The following is a 6728-nucleotide window of genomic DNA, read 5'->3' on the forward strand; positions in this document are numbered from 1 at the left end:
TATGGAGGAAAGTGCGCATGGTGACTGATGTATTCAATCCCGATGCAATTTCTGTGTTTCATCAACACTCTGATAGTCCACAGATTACAGAATGCCTCCAGATGTGCATCGATAACTACTACTGGTCTTCCAGGTTATGATCAAAGCGTAGACTGTTAGGGACATTAGTCCCATGGAGGAAAGTGCGCATGGTGACTAATGTATTCAATTCCGATTAAATTTCTGTGTTTCATCAACACTCTGATACTCCACAGATTACAGAAAGCCTCCAGATGTGCATCGGTAACTACTACTGGTCTTCCAGGGAACGATAAAAGCATAGACTGTTTGAGAAATAATCCCGTGGAGGAAAGTGCGCATGGTGAGTGTTGTATTCAATCCCGATGCAATTTCTGTGTTTCATCATCACTCTGATAGTAAACAAATTAGGGAAAGCCTCCAGATGTGCATCGGAAACTACTACTGGTCTTCCAGGGAACGATCAAAGCGTAGACTGTTAGAGACATTACTCCCATGGAGGAAAGTGCGCATTGTGACTGTTGTATTCAATCCCGATGCATTTTCTGTGTTTCATCAACACTCTGATAGTCCACAGATTACAGAATGCCGCCAGATGTGCATCGGAAACTATATGTGGTCTTCCAGGAAGCGATTAAAGCGTAGACTGTTTCAGGGTTACTCCCATTTAGGAAAGTGACCATGGTGGCTGTTGTATTCAAACCAGATGAAATTTCTTAGTTTCATCAACACTCTGATACTCCACAGATTGCAGAATTTCACCAGATGTGCATCGGAAACTACTACTGGTCTTCCAGGGAACGATCAAAGCGTTGACTGTTTGAAACATTACTCCCATGGAGGAAAGTGCGCATGGTGACTGTTGTATTCAAGCCCGATGCAATTTCTGTGTTTCATCATCACTCTGACAGTCCACAGATTACAGAAAGCCTCTAGACGTGCATCGGAAACTACTACTGGTCTTCCAGGGAACGATCAAATCGTAGACTGATTGAGACATTACTTTTATGGACGAATGTGCGCATGGTGACTGTTGTATTCAATCCCGATGCAATTTCTGTGTTTCATCAACACTCTGATAGTCCACAGATTACAGAATGCCTCCAGATGTGCATCGGAAACTACTACTGGTCTTCCAGGGAACGATCAAAACGTAAACTCTTTGAGACATTACTCCCATGGAGGAAAGTGCGCATGGTGACTGTTGTATTCAATCCCGATGCAATTTCTGTGTTTCATCAACACTCTGATAGTCCACAAATTAGGGAAAGCCTCCAGATGTGCATCGGAATCTACTACTGGTCTTCCAGGGAACGATCAAAGCGTAGACTGTTTGAGACATTACACCCATGGAGGAAAGTGAGCATGGTGACTGTTGTATTCAATTCCGATTCAGTTTCTATGTTTCATCAAGACTCTGATAGTCCACAGATTAGAGAATGCCACCAGATGTGCATCGGAAACTACTACTGGTCTTCCAGGGACCGATCAAAGCGTAGACTGTTTGAGACATTACTCCGTGGAGGAAAGTGCGCATGGTGACTGTTGTATTGAATCCCGATGCAATTTCTGTGTTTCATCAACACTCTGATAGTCCACAGACTACAGAATGCCACCAGATGTGCATCAGAAAGTACTACTGGTCCTCCAGGGAACGATCAAAGCGTAGACTGTTTGAGACATTACTCCCATGGAGGAAAGTGCGCATGGTGACTGTTGTATTCAATTCCGATTCAATTTGTGTGTTTCATCAACACTCTGATAGACCACAGATTACAGAATGCCACCAAGATGTGCATCGGAAACTAGTACTGGTCTTCCAGGGAACGATCAAAGCGTAGACTGTTTCAGACATTACTCCCATGGAGGAGAGTGCGGATGGTGACTGTTGTATTCAATCTAGATGCAATTTCTGTGTTTCATCAACATTCTGATAGTCCACAGATTACAGAATGCCACCAGTTGTGCATCGGAAACTATTACTGGTCTTCCAGGGAACGATCAAATCGTAGACTGTTTAAGACATACCTCCCGTGGAGGAAAGTGCGCATGGTGACTGTTGTAATCAATCCCGATGCAATTTCTCTGTTTCATGAATACTCTGATAGTCCACAGATTACAGAATGGCACCAGATGTGCTTCGGAAACTACTACTGGTCTTCCAGGGAATGATCAAAGCGTAGTCTCTTGGAGACATTACTCCTATGGAGGAAAGTGCGCATGGTGACTGATGTATTCAATTCCGATAAAATTTCTGTGTTTCATCAACACTCTGATACTCCACAGATTACAGAAAGCCTCCAGATGTGCATCGGTAACTACTACTGGTCTTCCAGGGAACGATAAAAGCATAGACTGTTTGAGAAATAATCCCGTGGAGGAAAGTGCGCATGGTGACTGTTGTATTCAATCCCGATGCAATTTCTGTGTTTCATCAACACTCTGATAGTCCACAAATTAGGGAAAGCCTCCAGATGTGCATCGGAAACTACTACTGGTCTTCCAGGGAACGATCAAAGCGTAGACTGTTAGAGACATTACTCCCATGGAGGAAAGTGCGCATTGTGACTGTTGTATTCAATCCCGATGCATTTTCTGTGTTTCATCAACACTCTGATAGTCCACAGATTACAGAATGCCGCCAGATGTGCATCGGAAACTACATCTGGTCTTCCAGGGAACGATCAAAACGTAAACTCTTTGAGACATTACCTCCATGGAGGAAAGTGCGCATGGTGACTGTTGTATTCAATCCCGATGCAATTTCTGTGTTTCATCAAAACTCTGATAGTCCACAAATTAGGGAAAGCCTCCAGATGTGCATCGGAATCTACTACTGGTCTACCAGGGAACGATCAAAGCGTAGACTGTTTGAGACATTACTCCCATGGAGGAAAGTGAGCATGGTGACTGTTGTATTCAATTCCGATTCAGTTTCTATGTTTCATCAAGACTCTGATAGTCCACAGATTAGAGAATGCCACCAGATGTGCATCGGAAACTACTACTGGTCTTCCAGGGACCGATCAAAGCGTATACTGTTTGAGACATTACTCCCGTGGAGGAAAATGCGCATGGTGACTGTTGTATTCAATCCCGATGCAATTTCTGTGTTTCATCAACACTCTGATAGTCCACAGACTACATAATGCCACCAGATTTGCATCAGAAACTACTACTGGTCTTCCAGGGAACGATCAAAGCGTAGACTGTTTGAGACATTACTCCCATGGAGGAAAGTGCGCATGATGACTGTTGTATTCAATTCCGATTCAATTTCTGTGTTTCATCAACACTCTGATAGACCACAGATTACAGAATGCCACCAAGATGTGCATCGGAAACTACTACTGGTCTTCCAGGGAACGATCAAAGCGTAGACTGTTTCAGACATTACTCCCATGGAGGAAAGTGCGGATGGTGACTGTTGTATTCAATCTAGAAGCAATTTATGTGTTTCATCAACATTCTGATAGTCCACAGATTACAGAATGCCACCAGATGAGCATCGGAAACTATTACTGGTCTTCCAGGGAACGATCAAATCGTAGACTGTTTAAGACATACCTCCTGTGGTGGAAAGTGCGCATGGTGACTGTTGTAATCAATCCCGATGCAATTTCTCTGTTTCACGAATACTCTGATAGTCCACAGATTACAGAATGGCACCAGATGTGCTTCTGAAACTACTACTGGTCTTCCAGGGAATGATCAAAGCGTAGTCTGTTGGAGACATTACTCCTATGGAGGAAAGTGCGCATGGTGACTGATGTAATCAATCCCGATGCAATTTCTGTGTTTCATCAACACTCTGATAGTCCACAGATTACAGAATGCCTCCAGATGTGCATCGATAACTACTACTGGTCTTCCAGGTTATGATCAAAGCGTAGACTGTTAGAGACATTAGTCCCATGGAGGAAAGTGCGCATGGTGACTGTTGTATTCAATTCCGATTAAATTTCTGTGTTTCATCAACACTCTGATACTCCACAGATTACAGAAAGCCTCCAGATGTGCATCGGTAACTACTACTGGTCTTCCAGGGAACGATCAAAGCATAGACTGTTTGAGACATTACTCCCATGGAGGAAAGTGCGCATGGTGACTGTTGTATTCAATCCCGATGCAATTTCTGTGTTTCATCAACACTCAGATAGTCCACAGATTACAGAATGCCGCCAGATGTGCATCGGAAACTACATCTGGTCTTCTAGGAAGCGATTAAAGCGTAGACTGTTTCAGGGTTACTCCCATGGAGGAAAGTGACCATGGTGGCTGTTGTATTCAAACCAGATGAAATTTCTTAATTTCATCAACACTCTGATACTACACAGATTGCAGAATTTCACCAGATGTGCATCGGAAACTACTACTGGTCTTTCAGGGAACGATCAAATCGTAGACTGTTTGAGACATTACTTTTATGGAGGAATGTGCGCATGGTGACTGTTGTATTCAATCCCGATGCAATTTCTGTGTTTCATCAACACTCTGATAGTCCACAAATTAGGGAAAGCCTCCAGATGTGCATCGGAATCTACTACTGGTCTTCCAGGGAACGATCAAAGCGTAGACTGTTTGAGACATTACTCCCATGGAGGAAAGTGAGCATGGTGACTGTTGTATTCAATTCCGATTCAGTTTCTATGTTTCATCAACACTCTGATAGTCCACAGATTAGAGAATGCCACCAGATGTGCATCGGAAACTACTACTGGTCTTCCTGGGACCGATCAAAGCGTAGACTGTTTGAGACATTACTCCCGTGGAGGAAAATGCCCATGGTGACTGTTGTATTGAATCCCGATCCAATTTCTGTGTTTCATCAACACTCTGATAGTCCACAGACTACAGAATGCCACCATATGTGCATCAGAAACTACTACTGGTCTTCCAGGGAACGATCAAAGCGTAGACTGTTTGAGACATTACTCATATGGAGGAAAGTGCGCATGGTGACTTTTGTATTCAATTCCGACTCAATTTCTGTGTTTCATCAACACTCTGATAGACCACAGATTACAGAATGCCACCAAGATGTGCATCGGAAACTACTACTGGTCTTCCAGGGAACGATCAAAGCGTAGACTGTTTCAGACATTACTCCCATGGAGGAAAGTGCGGATGGTGACTGTTGTATTCAATCTAGATGCAATTTCTGTGTTTCATCAACATTCTGATAGTCCACAGATTACAGAATGCCACCAGATGTGCATCGGAAACTATTACTGGTCTTCCAGGGAACGATCAAATCGTACACTGTTTAAGACATACCTCCCGTGGAGGAAAGTGCGCATGGTGACTGTTGTAATCAATCCCGATGCAATTTCTCTGTTTCATGAATACTCTGATAGTCCACAGATTACAGAATGGCACCAGATGTGCATCGGAAACTACGACTGGTCTTCCAGGGAATGATCAAAGCGTAGACTGTTGGAGACATTACTTCTATGGAGGAAAGTGCGCATGGTGACTGATGTATTCAATCCTGATGCTATTTCTGTGTTTCATCAACACTCTGATAGTCCACAGATTACAGAATGCCTCCAGATGTCCATCGATAACTACTACTGGTCTTCCAGGTTATGAACAAAGCGTAGACTGTTAGAGACATTAATCCCATGGAGGAAAATGCGCATGGTGACTGTTGTATTCAATTCCGAATAAATTTCTGTGTTTCATCAACACTCTGATACTCCACAGATTACAGAAAGCCTCCAGATGTGCATCGGTAACTACTACTGGTCTTCCAGGGAACGATCATAGCATAGCATGTTTGAGACATTACTCCCATGGAGGAAAGTGCGCATGGTGACTGTTGTATTCAATTCCGGTTAAATTTCTGTGTTTCATCAACACTCCAATAGTCCACAGATTACAGAAAGCCTCCAGATGTGCATCGGTAACTACTACTGGTCTTCCAGGGAACAATCAAAGCATAGACTGTTTGAGACATTACTCCCATGGAGGAAAGTGCGCATTGTGACTGTTGTATTCAATCCCGATGCATTTTCTGTGTTTCATCAACACTCTGATAGTCCACAGATTACAGAATGCCGCCAGATGTGCATCGGAAACTACATCTGGTCTTCCAGGGAACGATTAAAGCGTAGACTGTTTCAGGGTTACTCCCATGGAGGAAAGTGCGCATGGTGGCTGTTGTATTCAATCCCGATGAAATATCTTAGTTTCATCAACACTCTGATACTCCACAGATTGCAGAATTTCACCAGATGTGCATCGGAAACTACTACTGGTCTTCCAGGGAACGATCAAAGCGTAGACTGTTTGAAACATTACTCCCATGGAGGAAAGTGCGCATGGTGACTGTTGTATTCAATCCCGATGCAATTTCTGTGTTTCATCAACACTCTGAGAGTCCACAGATTACAGAAAGCCTCCAGACGTGCATCGGAAACTACTACTGGTCTTCCAGGGAACGATCAAAGCGTAGACTGTTTGAGACATTACTTTTATGGAGGAATGTGCGCATGTTGACAGTTGTATTCAATCCCGATGCAATTTCTGTGTTTCATCAACACTCTGATAGTCCACAGATTACAGAATGCCTCCAGATGTGCATCGGAAACTACTACTGGTCTTCCCATGGAACAAACAAAGCGTAGACTGTTAGAGACATTACTCCCATGGAGGAAAGTGCGCATGGTGACTGTTGTATTCAATCCCGATGTATTTTCTGTGTTTCA

The sequence above is a fragment of the Schistocerca gregaria genome, unplaced genomic scaffold, assembly GCF_023897955.1.
Source record: "Schistocerca gregaria isolate iqSchGreg1 unplaced genomic scaffold, iqSchGreg1.2 ptg000073l, whole genome shotgun sequence".
Lineage (NCBI taxonomy): Eukaryota > Metazoa > Arthropoda > Insecta > Orthoptera > Acrididae > Schistocerca > Schistocerca gregaria.